The sequence below is a fragment of the Oryctolagus cuniculus genome, chromosome 5 (genome assembly GCF_051225735.1).
Source record: "Oryctolagus cuniculus isolate XC-2025 breed Fujian yellow rabbit chromosome 5, ASM5122573v1, whole genome shotgun sequence".
NCBI classification, from domain to species: Eukaryota; Metazoa; Chordata; class Mammalia; order Lagomorpha; family Leporidae; genus Oryctolagus; species Oryctolagus cuniculus.
This window is the reverse complement of record NC_142871.1, coordinates 149,788,861-149,802,709: the sequence shown is the minus strand read 5'-3', so window position 1 is coordinate 149,802,709 and position 13,849 is coordinate 149,788,861.

Sequence of the window (13,849 nt, the reverse complement as noted above, 5' to 3'; positions counted from 1 at the left end):
ATAGGATATCAAAAGATTTGTGTTTTCTTGAATCTCAAGGGATGATTTATTATAATCTTCAAATTTACATGGACTTCAATCTCCAACAATGCTTTACCATTGTGCTAAGAACAGGTGTGAAGTCTGGAGGGGAGGAGAGTTGGATGAGGGAGAGAGGAATGAAGGCAAGGAGAGGGAGAGAAAGGGAAGACAGAAGGGGGAAGAAGAAAGGGCAGATGGAGAAAAAAAGGCATGCGGATCCGGCTGAAAAGCCCATGAGAGTATTTCAGGCATGGAAAGCCAAGACACTCTGGAAAAAAAAAAAAAGAAAAGAAAAAGAAAAAAACTAAATGAAGGATCTCCACGAGTGAGATCCCAGTGGAAAGAATAGGTCATCAAAGAAGGAGGTACCTTTCTGTGAAGGGAGGAGAGAACTCCCACTTTGACTACGACCTTGACTAAATATGATCAGAGTCTGTGAACTCAAAAGGCTTCCATAGCCTTGGCAACTCATGACAAGAGCCTAGGGTGATTACTGACGCCATAAACAAGAGTGTCAATTTGTTAAGTCAACAACAGGAGTCACTGTGCACTTACTCCTCATGTAGGATCTCTGTCCTTAGTGTGCTGTACATTGAGATTTAATGCTATAACTAGTACTCAAACAGTATTGTTCACTTTGTGTTTCTATGTGGGTGCAAACTGTTGAAATCTTTACTTAATGTATGCTAAACTGATCTTCTGTATATAAAGAGAATTGAAAATGAATCTTGGCCGGCGCCGCGGCTCACTAGGCTAATCCTCCGCCTAGCGGCGCCGGCACACCGGGTTCTAGTCCCGGTCGGGGCGCCGGATTCTGTCCCGGTTGCCCCTCTTCCAGGCCAGCCCTCTGCTGTGGCCAGGGAGTGCAGTGGAGGATGGCCCAGGTGCTTGGGCCCTGCACCCCAGGGGAGACCAGGAAAAGCACCTGGCTCCTGGCTCCTGCCATCGGATCAGCGCGGTGCGCCGGCCGCAGCGCGCCGGCCGCGGCGGCCATTGGAGGGTGAACCAACGGCAAAGGAAGACCTTTCTCTCTGTCTCTCTCTCTCACTGTCCACTCTGCCTGTCAAAAAAAAAAAAAAAAAAAAAAAAAAAAAAAAAAAAAAAAAAAAAAAAAAAAAAAAAAAAAAAAAAAAAAAAGAAAATGAATCTTGATGTGAATGGAAGGGGAGAGGGAGCGGGAAAGGGGAGGGTTGTGGGTGGGAAGGAAGTTATGGGGGAGAAGACATTGTAATCCATAAGCTGTACTTTGGAAATATATATTAATTAAATAAAAGTTAAAAAAAAAGTCTACTTGAGCATACCCGAGTGTGTTTTCAAAAGTAAGGAATTTCTAGGAAAAAAGAAAAACACAATCAGAAAAACAGAATGGCAAGGGTAATTTTCCTCTGTTGTGTGGCTTTTGGCCTGAAAGAAGACTGCAACAGTGCTATACTGAGTGGCTAAGTCTTGGAAGCATCATAGTTATTCTGGATAATTGTGGGGGAGAGAGTAGAATCCAAGAAAGGAAGAGATATAGAGAAGCAACCCAAACTCCGTGCACAAAATCCATGTAAATTTCTGGCTACTCCTTTGTGTGGAAGATCCTAAACAGCAGTTCTAAGTATTAAAGAACTAAACTAAGATTTGAAGGTCATTCAAGACATATAGCTTAAAGTTGAGTCTTACTAATTTCCAGTTAAAATAAGCAAGCAAACAGCAATACTTTTTAGAAGACTAACCAAATCCATACACAATATATTGTTTATGACAAGAGTTCAATCCAAATTTACCTGACATATGGGAAAACAGAGAAAGACACCATTCACTATCAAAGAAAAGAGATTTAGGGTGGATGTTTGGCACAGCAGATAAAACACCTCTTGGGTAACCTGCATCTTATATTGGAGTACTTGAGTTTGAGTTCCAAATCTGCTTCCAATTCTGGTTTCCAGTTAATGTGTACCATGGAAGACAGCAGGTGATGGTTAAAGTCATTTAACTCTGTTACCCACATGGGAAATGTGGATTGAGTTCCTGGCTCCTGACTTCAGCTTGGCCCAGCCCCAGCTATTATAAGCACTTGGAGAGTAACTGATAGATGGAAGAACTTTCTCTATCTCCTTCTCTCCCTCCCTCTGCATATGTATGTATGAGTGTGTGTGTGTGTGTGTGTGTGTGTGTAGGAATCCATTCTTGAGATGATTGAGGTGTCAGAACCAGTACACAAGAATTTCAAGACAATTATCACAATTATGATAAAACAGTCTGGTTGAAAATGCTAATAATTAATGAAAAAGTAAGAATCCCAGAAAAGAAACAGAATGAAAAAGAACCAAGTGAAACTTCCAGGAAAGTACAATATCTAATTTTTTAATTACAAAAGGGGCTTAGTAGCAGAATGGGGATGACAAAGTATCAGTAAACTTCAAGATAAATTAACAGAAATTATCTAATCTGAAAAATTAAAAAAAAAAACATTTTAAAAGATGAACAAAGCTTCAGAGACCCATGTAACCATTTTAAAAGGCCCAATTATAAAAGTAGAATCTAAAATAGGGTAAGAAGTTAAATAAGTATCAATTTGTTGAAAACAATAAATATACATACATAACAACCTCAACAAGATTTAAACAGTATAAAATTCAAAGAAAAAAATCTGAAAACATAACAGAAAAAGTACTTGAAATAAAAAATAGAAAAATCTCTGAAAGCAAGATGAAAAACAACACATTTCACACAGGAAAATCACATTTAGTTAACAACTGACTTCTCTTATAAAATTATGGATGCTAGAAGACACTGGAATAACATATTAAAGTTACAAAAAGATAAGTATGAACCATTATTTTGTATCTTTCCCTCAAAATATTTATCCATCAAAAATATTTAAATTTTAAAAGAATGCAAGCATTCTCAGACAAAATCTTTAATATAAGAATTGATGAAGAATTTTTAGTTGAGTGGAAATACTACCACTAATAAATTTAGACTCCTACGAAATATTATAAAACATCATAAATTTTAAGTATATAAGATAATTTTCTCTCTTAAACTCTAAATACAATACATTTATAAGGTTTTAAAGTAAAGCAGTAACATTGGTTTTTAAATTATATAACATGAATATATACAACAATATGACAATGAAAATATAAACAATGGGGAAGCACATGGATTTATTTGCTTGCAAAGCTTCTATATTTTAAATATAATGGAACATTATTAATTTTAACTACCCTGGAAAATGCTGTAGGTGTATGTTTGTAATCTCCAGAGCAAGTACTAAAACATTTGTAAGAACTCAAACACTACAATATTTAGTTTCAAGACAGTGACTTCAAAGTCAATCAAGTCTAAGAAGGTGAATAAATTTAATTCCAAGAGAATAATCATTGGCATTGTACTCTTAATGAAATCCTCTTTGTATTGTTTTTAGTGTATTATCAATATATATGACAGAAATTATAATAGATCAAGGAGATATATAATGAACTGATTTAGACATAATAATCACTAGACTTCCAATTTCAATTCCATTCTTAAGGGAAGTTTCTATCACATAAAGGCATGTTTAGACATATTTATCATAGTATTATATCTAGTGTAACAAAAGTAGATGTAATCTCAAAGTGTAGATAGGTAAAATGTAGTTGCATCTAATGAAGTACTAGAAAGGAGTTAGAAACAATAGACCAAATGTATGCATAACAGCATGAATGTACTTTCTATATTAACTGAGTTTTAAAATGAGACAAAGTTCAGATCGAAATCTCTAAGATATAACCTTTGATATAAACTTAAAATATTTGCATGCTCAAAACCAATACACAAGAATGCACAAACAAATTAATATAAGCTTACTGGGATGATTATCTATAGGGAAAAGAAAAAAGAGTGAGAGCAGAAGAGGAGAGGGTAGACAGATGATGAGAGGAAGAAAACAAGCATTGGAGTATCTATGAACAGAACAATAATGATAATATATCATGAAATATAAGGAATTAATAATCCTATCTTTCTAAATAAATAAAGCCCATTCAGAGAAGGGGGGAAATGAGCTGAATTTTCAGAAAAATTTCCACCCATTCTGAATATGTGGAGATTCATCTCCACATTAGTTTTGCTCTTTTTTAAAAAAAAGATTTATTTATTTGAAAGGCAGAGTTACAGAAAGGCAGAGGCAAAGCGAGTAGAGAGAGAGATTTTCCATCTTTTGGTTCACTCCCCAAATGGCCACAATGACCAGAGGAAGGCTGTTACAAACCCAAGAGCCAGGAGCTTCTTCTGGGTCTCCCACTCAGGTACAGGGGCCCAAGAACTCAGGTCATCTTCTACTGCTTTCCAAGGCCATAGCAGAGAGCTGGATTGGAAGTGGAGGAGCTAGAACTTGAATCGGCATCCACATGGGATGCCAGCACTTCAGGCAACAGCTTTACCTACTACACCATAGAGCTGGCCTCAATACACTAGTTTTATCGCATAAGCTGATTGTTTCATTTTATAAGAAGACCATCAAACATGCTACAGTGATTGTTTATAATTAAAATTGAAAGCATTAAGCAGAATATTTGCAAAATTAAGTATACAGAGTCAGATTTTCAACATCTACACACATCCATAAAACAAATGAAAAGTAAATCATGAAATTTTAAAATGTGTATTTTTACTACTGCCTAATGATCTAGGCCAAAAGCTGACAAACTATTGTCAGTCAGTTACCAGTTGTTTTTAAACAGTCCAAGAATTAAGAATTTTAAATAGTTACATTTTAAATAGTCATATAAGCACCTACATAATATCCCTGATTCCCTGTCTTGGCTAGAAAGACCTAAAATATTAACTATTTGACTCTAAGAGAAAGTTTACTGACTTCTGATCTAGATTCTAGAAAGACAAAATCATTAAATATTCTTTCCTTTGCAAGATTTGTGTTTCAGATTACAAGAAGAAACAGTTCTAGAAACAGTCTGGGAGCAAAAGGTGAAGTCTGCTACTGTCTGGCAACCTCAGAAGCAGAGTATAAAGAAATGTGCTACTGAGTAAGAAAACAATACCATCAACACTAGAGCAAAATTATTAATACAGTTGATGGTGCCCAAGATGGACACAGAGAATCCCCCAACACACTTTTCTTACAGTGTGCTGTTAACTACACTCCCAGAGAGAGGTGGGGTCTGCTTTGTCCCTTGAATCTGGGCACACTGATGCCTATAAGGAAATTATTTATCTAACTTCCAATGCTAGGACTAAAGCCAGTGGAGTTTCTGCCTAACCAACTTAGGGTGATTGCTTCAGGAACACAACCTCACACTGTGAGAGGCACAGAGTACACAGAGAGGCCAGGAATGTGAGTTCTTCGGGATGATACCAGCTGAGGTCCAAGCTGATCACCAATATCAACCACCAGACATCTAAGGAAAAAGAAATTCAAGCTGCCATTAGCTAGCCCTCAATATCATCAGGCTGCAAGCTGCATAAGATTCAAAGCAGGAACCCTGAGAGACAATAATAGGTTGACTGTTGTTATTTTATGCAATTGAATTTTGGGTTAGCTTTTTTGGGAGTAATCAATAATCAGAATAACTATATACAGTCTATTTTACTGAAGATGCAAAGAATATCCTAAACATTATTAAATACAGAATGAGATCAGTCTGTGTATTTGAGGGGATTTCACAAAGTTCCTGAAAATTTGTATTATGAAAAAAAAAACCTATGCATTTATTTCAAAATTTTCTTGCACCAAAATAAACGTACCTTTTAGATACATTTTCCATGAATTTTTTGAAGTAACCTCATATGTAAAAAAGTCTTTTATAACATTAGAAAACAACATTTTGGGTTTTCTGTTTGGGATGATTACAATTTCTTATGCTTGAAATGGTATTCAAGGAGACCACAGAAGACTTCTTAGATTTTCTTTTGACAAGGACAAACCCATGACATTTTCACAAAGCCTTTGGTCTTAACCTTCGAAATCCGGCTGCTTAGGATAAAGGCAGAGAAAATGAGCAGGAAAGCTCTGAAGGTGGGATGCTATTATTAAATGCAAATATATTCATTAAGGAATTGGTCAAACAGAAAGGTATATTCCACTTTTAATGAATTTTTTAAACACACAAATATTCTGCAGGTGTGCGTTTTAATTTAACCTTTGAAGCAGTGGATATCAGTGGAAATGGGCCTGGGTGATAAGATACTATCTGAACCCTAGTTCTTTAATCTTTTACTTTATATACATGTTGTATAAAATTCTTACATCCATCAAAAGCTGCCTTATTTCTACTTTCATATCCTTGACCTTCCTGCAGAGTCACTAAAAGTGCCAATGGCATCATTTTTATGGGATTTTTATTTTCTGTCATATTGCTAGAAATATCTCATATAATAGAAGTAACTGTCTGTGACTTTTAAATATATGTCTTCTAAACATTTTAGAACACCAATGATGAATTAAAGTACATTTTTCCATGTAGTATATTTTTGTGATACACAGTAAGATTGTGACAATAACTTGACATACACTTCGACTACCCTTGATGCACTTACAGTAGCAGTGACTTCTACAGTTTTCATACTTAAAAAATGGAACTAACATTGACAAAATCTATACATCAATGTTCATGTTATAGGACTTTGACCATAACACTAAAAATTTTTAAAGGTTTCTACTTTTATTCATTGCTGTGACAAAGAATCTGAAAAGTAAAAATTACTATGTTTTCACTAACAATTTCTTAGCCTACTTCAAAGCCTACAACACAATGCAACTCTACCCAACTGTCTTCAGCTATCTCATTTGCTAACATATGAGCAAAATTTTTAAAGGCTCTGAATAAGATGCAGACCTATATACATAAATGCAATGGTAGTTTCTGAAATTATTTGAAAAAGGAAAAAAAAATTCTCCTGACATTTAGGACTAGAATTTTCTTCAAATTATATGAGTAATTATTTCCTTACTCAGTTCCATTCGTGTAGACAAAAATTTGATAGTTTTTCATATAATTATTAAAAATTTTTAAATGATAAGATATGTACATATATGTTCCTGTATACTTGATTTGACTTTAATGAGAAGGGTCCCTATAAACCTAATAAGAAAACATTTTCACAATTTCATAGCTGTTCTCTATGTATGTAATCCATGATTTTCACTTCCTCCAGCTAGAGCTGATAGTGAAAACTCTTAGTCTGAAGCTATTACCAGAAACTTATAGCTTATAATAATCCCTTTCTTTCTCTATGAAATCAACACCTTTTTCTGGTGGAAATGTCCTGTTTCTCATCTATTAAGCTAATTTATGAGGTATGAGTAGAAAACAGCCTGGAAAAGACAGAATATTCAAATGCCACATCTCCTACAACGGTAAGAATAATATTGCTTCTCTTGAGTGGTGGACAGATAACCTTTTATCTTCTTTTAATTTACAAGAATTCTTTGAATTTCTTTCTACTAATGATATAGAAGTGGCAAGTGGGAAAGTTACATGAAGATTTTATGATATATGCAAGCCTCACAGTAGTAAAAGAATTCTTAGAGCCCAAAAAATGGCAGATAAATCAAAGACCCACTTGAAGAAGATAGCTTCTTGTTCCTTATTTATGTAAGTCATTAAGAAGTAGTCTACCAAATACATTGTTTTTATACCATGATTTAAAAGCACAAATTCTCTTTGACAGTGCAATGTTTCCTTAAAGGTCCTAAATTATTTAAGACATCCCACATCTTTTTCCTTCCCCTTTTGGAACCCAATTCCCTTGGAATTTTGCTTAGAGTATGAATGTGTTTCAAGGTTGTCTCTAAGGTTGTATCTTAATCTTTTCACCAAAGCTTACCATCCATTGCCCAAGTAGTTCAGTGAGCACACGAGAGTGGGTACAGAACATGACAAGAAATTACCAGGACAGCAGGCAAAGAGCTGCGACCCCAGGACTAGTTCTTTCCGTGAGTAAAGAGGTATACTTCATTTTCTTCATCCACAGAATGTGACCTTTGGTTACAATTAGTACATGGTTCCTGGACTTGGAAATAGTATGATTTAGACAAATCAGAGACTGTTCAAAGTCATCCTTTAGGATGTTTAATCTTGATGAATTAACAGATTGAAAATGATTTAGACACAGGCCAAAAAAATGAAAGAGAAGCCATTGCAAATACTTAGGTCAAAAATGAACTGGACAGAGGAGAAAAGAGAATTTTGTGGAGGGGATAGGGGCTTAATAATGGCAGCAGACCCACTTGGTAGTAAGTCTGATGTCAGGGAGCCCAAAGAAGAGGAAATCGACGCACCTCCGAGATGCTTAGTGTGCATGACAAAGTTATTAGTTGTAGAGGAAAGGTGAACCTTTAAGCATTGTCCTTAATAATTCAGCATATCTTGCTTCAAGACACATATGTTGAAGTGCCTCACAGGCGATTGGCAGCTCATGAGAGAAGTAACGTAAAGACAAACAGAATTTGGATCATCCTCTCAGTTATGACAGATGGAACTCATGATAACAAAAAAGACAGGCAAGGGGGAGAGTTTCGCTGAATGTAAAAAAATTAAAAGGCTAACATAGATAAGGATTCAGGGATTATTTAGACTCAGCAACAAAATCATTGGTGACCAATAACGGAAAATAAGACGAAATGTACTGAACATTTTGTACTGAATGTTATTGCTAGGCATGCTGTATTTTAGAAAACTGCTACATTTTCATTATGATACAATACAATGTCGTTTATTGGAGGGGTTTCGTGGGTGCTTGAAATACACATGCACACTCTGTTTCCTGATCTACTGGCTGCTAAATTTCCCCTTGTGATTTTTTTTTTTTTTTTTTTTTTTGGACAGGCAGAGTTAGAGAGAGAGACAGAGAGAAAGGTCTTCCTTCTGCTGGTTCACCCCACAAATGGCTGCTACGGCTGGCGCTGTGCCAGTCTGAAGCCAGGAGCCAGGTACTTCTTCCTGGTCTCCCATGCAGGTGCAGGGCCCAAGCACTTGGGCCATCCTCCACTGCCTTCCCGGGCCACAGCAGAGAGCTGGACTGGAAGAGGAGCAACTGGGACAGAATCTGGTGCCCCAACCGGGACTAGAACCTGGAGTGCCAGCGCCGCAGGTGGAGGATTAGCCCACTGAGCTGTGGCACCAGCCCCCCTTGTGATTCTTAAAAATACGTTTTTTGGTTTTGACCCTGTTATTGAATGCAGAGACACTGCAGACAGCCTTATCTCTCTTTCTGATTGTATACAGCAACATAAAGTACTGTATTTTCATTTTAACATCTTTGCCTATTCATAAATATACTGTTCCAGCAATTTAACATTTCTATGATTTGATTTTTTTTGTACTTTAAGTTTTCCTAGGCAGCCGTTTGATCAGGACTTCTCAACAGTGGTACTACGGACATTTATATGGCACCGTATTTGTTTGTTTGTTTGAGTGCTGCACTACGTGGTGAAAGATGTCTTTGCAATGTATTTGGCCTCTACCCACCAGTTACCAATCAAATACTTCTTCAGACATTGGCAAACATCCCCTGGAAGACATCATCCCCTAACTGCTTGCCATTTGGGGGTAAAAAAAAATGGAGATAGGTAAGTTTCCGAACTTACTATACCCAAATATAGTACCTTGGAATGGAAGAAAAACCATACAAGCAGGAATGTCACCCTCTGGCCCTCTTCCACCCTTCTCTTCTAAATCAGTTCAGAAAATAATTATCTGACCTTCCTCTCAAGTAGGTCAGAAGAATCTCCATTCCAGAGGTACCCTCTGCAGTAACAAGGGAAAGTGACATTCTTATCCTCAAGGTCAGAGATGCTGAGAAGAATCTAGACACTCAGCCTTGCTAAGTCCTCCAGTTTGTGAGCATCAGACCACAACCCTGTGTGCAGTTATACTTGCTTACTACCATCCACTCTGCATCACATCTCAGCATAAAAATACAGAAGCTTCCTCATTCCTCTGGATCTTCATTTCACCTTAGTTAATCCCCGACTATCCAAGCATGTATTACACTAGTAGCACGGGTTGCATTCAAACAACGGATAAGAGAACACAAAGTGGACATGTCACGGCTAAATTTTAGAAAAAATTCTATTAGAGTAATGTATTTCAGGATGAAAGGTCTGTAGGCTGGAACTGAGTGACAGCATCTTCTCTGAAGAACCTGCCCTATCTGTCAATCTGGGTAGTTTAGATTTTTGCAGAAGGAAGAAAAAGAAATGGACAGCGGAGAAAAGCAAGGGCAATAAAGTCTCAATGCATGTGTGGCCTTAATAATGTGTCAGCACACGTGTGGCCTTAGGAGTTGTGAAAACATCACAATAGCTCTCCATACAATCCAGTACAATGTGCTACCCAGACCTCCCAAGTGCCTTGATTCCTGTAATCTGCCCCAATCCCTCACCTGGGACCAACTCAGCCTCACCACAATGGAATGATTAAAGAAATGGACATTTTGAGATTTGATGATTGTTTACAGCACTTGTCTTTCCATTGCGAAACATTTTTTTTCCTCATACTATCTGTTGAACTATTTACTTAGTGCAGGTTTAACCATATGATCATTAAGTAAACTAAAAATAGATCTTTGTAAAAATTAAGAGTGGGAATGGGAGAGGGAGGAGGGAGAAGGGTTGGAGTGTGGGCAGGAGAGAAGGTAGAGTGGAAAATATCACAATGTTCCTAAATCTGTATATACAAAATACATTAAACTTCTATAACTTAAATAAAATTTCAAAAATTTAAAACATACATTAAAAAAAAAAACCCGATGCCTGTCACTTCCAGGGGCCTCAGGAACCCTGATCTATTGCTATAACTTTCTGCACTGTTTGGTGATACCTGAACTAAATTATGCAATCTAAAATTATCGTTAAGAGTAAGTGTATGGCATACACTGAAGATGGTTCTTGAGTAGCAAAGCAGCACAATGGGTTATTCCGCGGTCTGCAGTGCCAGCATCCCACATGGGCATCAGATCTCATCCTGGCCACTCCACTTCCCATCCAGCTCCCTGATAACGCACCTGGGAAAGCAGCAGAAGATGGCCCAAGTGCTTGAGCTCTTGCACCCTCATTGGAGAACCAGATGAAGTTCCTGGCTCCCGGATTCAGCCTGGTCCAACCCTGGCAGTTGCAGCCATTTGGGGAGTGAACAGCAGACAGAAGACCTCTCTCTCTGTCTCTTCCTCTCTCTCTTTGTAATTCTGACTTTCAAAAAATTAATAAATGAATTCTAAACAAAAAGATGCTTCTTGAAAATCCCACATCCCATATCAGAATACCTTGTTTTGGGATCTGGTTTATCTCCTGATTCCTGTTTCCTGATAATTGTGCACCCTGGGAAGTAGCATGTGTTCAAGTTGGGTCTCTGACAATTAAAAAGGAAACTCAGACTAAGCAACTGGTTCCTGGCTTCAGCCTGACCCCGCCCTGGCTGCTGTGGGCATTTGGGAAGTGAACCAGCAGATGGAAAAATCTCAATTTCAATCTCTCAATCTGTGTGTGTGTATGTGTGTGTGCATGCACACACGTGCCCGTGTGTGTGTGTGTTTCAAACAAATTAAATTAAAAATTGGAAGGTAAATAAATAGGGTATAGGCTAACTTCGTGGCACAATGAGTTAAGCCTCTGTGACACCAGCATCCTGTATCACGGCACTGGTTCCAGTCCTGGCTGTGCTGATTCCAATCCAGCTCCCTGCTAATGCATCTGCAAAAGCAGCAGAAGGTGGCCTAGGTGCTTGGGCCCCTGCCAGCCACATGGTACAGCAGGATGGGTTTCCAGGCCCCTGACTTCGACCTAGCCCAGCCCTGGCTGTTGCAGCCATTTGGGAAGGAATCAGCAGATTGAAGATCTGTTTCATTCTCTCTCTCTGTTTCTCTCTATATATCTGTCTCTCTCTACCTTTCAAATAAATAAAATTACATCTTTTAAAAATTAAATAAAATTGTTCCTGGAAATAAACATGGCTCTGAGTTCCATTTCCCATCAGATAACAATAATCTATGACTGATTAATTGATAGATCAATCGAACAATCGATCTTTGGAAGCAAGCATGCTTCACATCAACTTCCCATTGTACACAGAATATAACCTTGTCCTTACCATACACATACATAACACGTAAGTATGAACAATCTCCTACATGGAAATTATCTTTCACACTTGCCATTAGCATACAAGTAAGTATTTGATGTATTCATTTGAAAAAAAATATAAATGTCAGAGACTCTGTAAAGTCTCTGACCACATCATGCTTTGATCAGGCATTGCCCGATGTTAGGCAAAGGAATCTGTCCACAGGTACAGGTAGCTCAGAACAAGTATTTGACAGTAGCATAGCAGTAAATTCCAAAGTGCTAGCAAAAAACAAGCATTGAACATGAGCACTTCCGTAGAAAATACTCATGGCCATTAGCATGTATGAAGTTAATCTAAATATTACCCTGTAATTAAACCATTACATTTTATCCTGAAAACAATGCCATTAAAGCAAATAATGCTGGGGTAGGCGCTATGATGCAGCAGGTTAAGCTCCCCCTTGGGATACCTGCAACCCACATCAGAGGGAGGGTATGACTCCCAGCTACTCTGCTTCCAGTCCAGTTTCCTGCCAATGCACCTGGGTTTGCAGTAGATGACGACTCATGTACTTGGGCCCATGCTACCCATAATGAAGATGTTCTTGTAGCACCAGGCTCCTGGCTTCGGCCTTGCCCAGCCTTGGTTGCTGGGGCATTAGCAGGGTGAATCAGCAGGTAGAAAATCTCTTTCTGTCACTGTGCCTTTCAAATATTCCCCTCTTTCTGTCACTGTGCCTTTCATATAAATAAATCTTTCTTTTTTAAAAAAGAAAAGTACCATCTGTCCTTTTTATAATGTGCCCTACACAATTTTTGGTATTTTGTATTGAAACCAACATATATCTGAAGTTTTAGTTCACATTTTGGAAGATTAATTTTTTGGGAATTTTTAAATCTTTAAACAATACAGCTTTAGTCATCTGCAAATTTCATTTTACTAAAGATAATATACTGCTAATATAAATAGTAATGTCTTGTGATACATTTATTCTGAGGATTTAAAAAAACCTCTTAATCTCTTTCACCCTTTAATATCGCCCATCATATCTTGTAGCAGACACATTTTCAGTTATGTGAAGCTTTTAAAAATATATTTTGTATCATGAATGACATGAAAAAAATCCACAAAATTAGTCCATACTTTAAAATAGATAAATCAAAGAAAATATAAAGGAAATGTAAGCTCTGTTATTAATTAGGAATGAAAACCAACTTCATGCCACTTAATGTTAAAAATTAGTCCTTTCAAACAGATGCCAAAAATGCTTCTTAGTTCCATGAACTAAAAATAGCATGGGGACTTGAGCATCATTTGAGCTACTTATTCAGCTTCTTGACAGAAATCAATCATCATATATCAATTTAATCACAAGCCTTCAGACCCAAAATGGCTAATAAAGTTTGTGAATGAAAGCAGACAGACCCATTCATAGCAATCATCTTCACTGTGCTAAATGAAGGTACCTCCTTAAGAAGTGAAAGGCTTGGAAGAGAGCACACACAGAAAGTAAGGTGAGTGTGAGACACATATAGCAAGCACTTAGGAAAAGTAGGACATCTATGGCTTTCTGCATGAAATATGCCTTTGCATTATTTACATATTCCAATCTCCCACCCACAGGAAATGGGGTGGCTATGCACCAGCAAGAAGGCACACAATCAATTTTTCAGAGAAACATGTACCTCTTTGCAGTCAAATAAATCAATTGGCCTCCACTAAATAAACACAGCCAGGTATTCTTAGATTACTCTTATCCTGGCTATCTACAA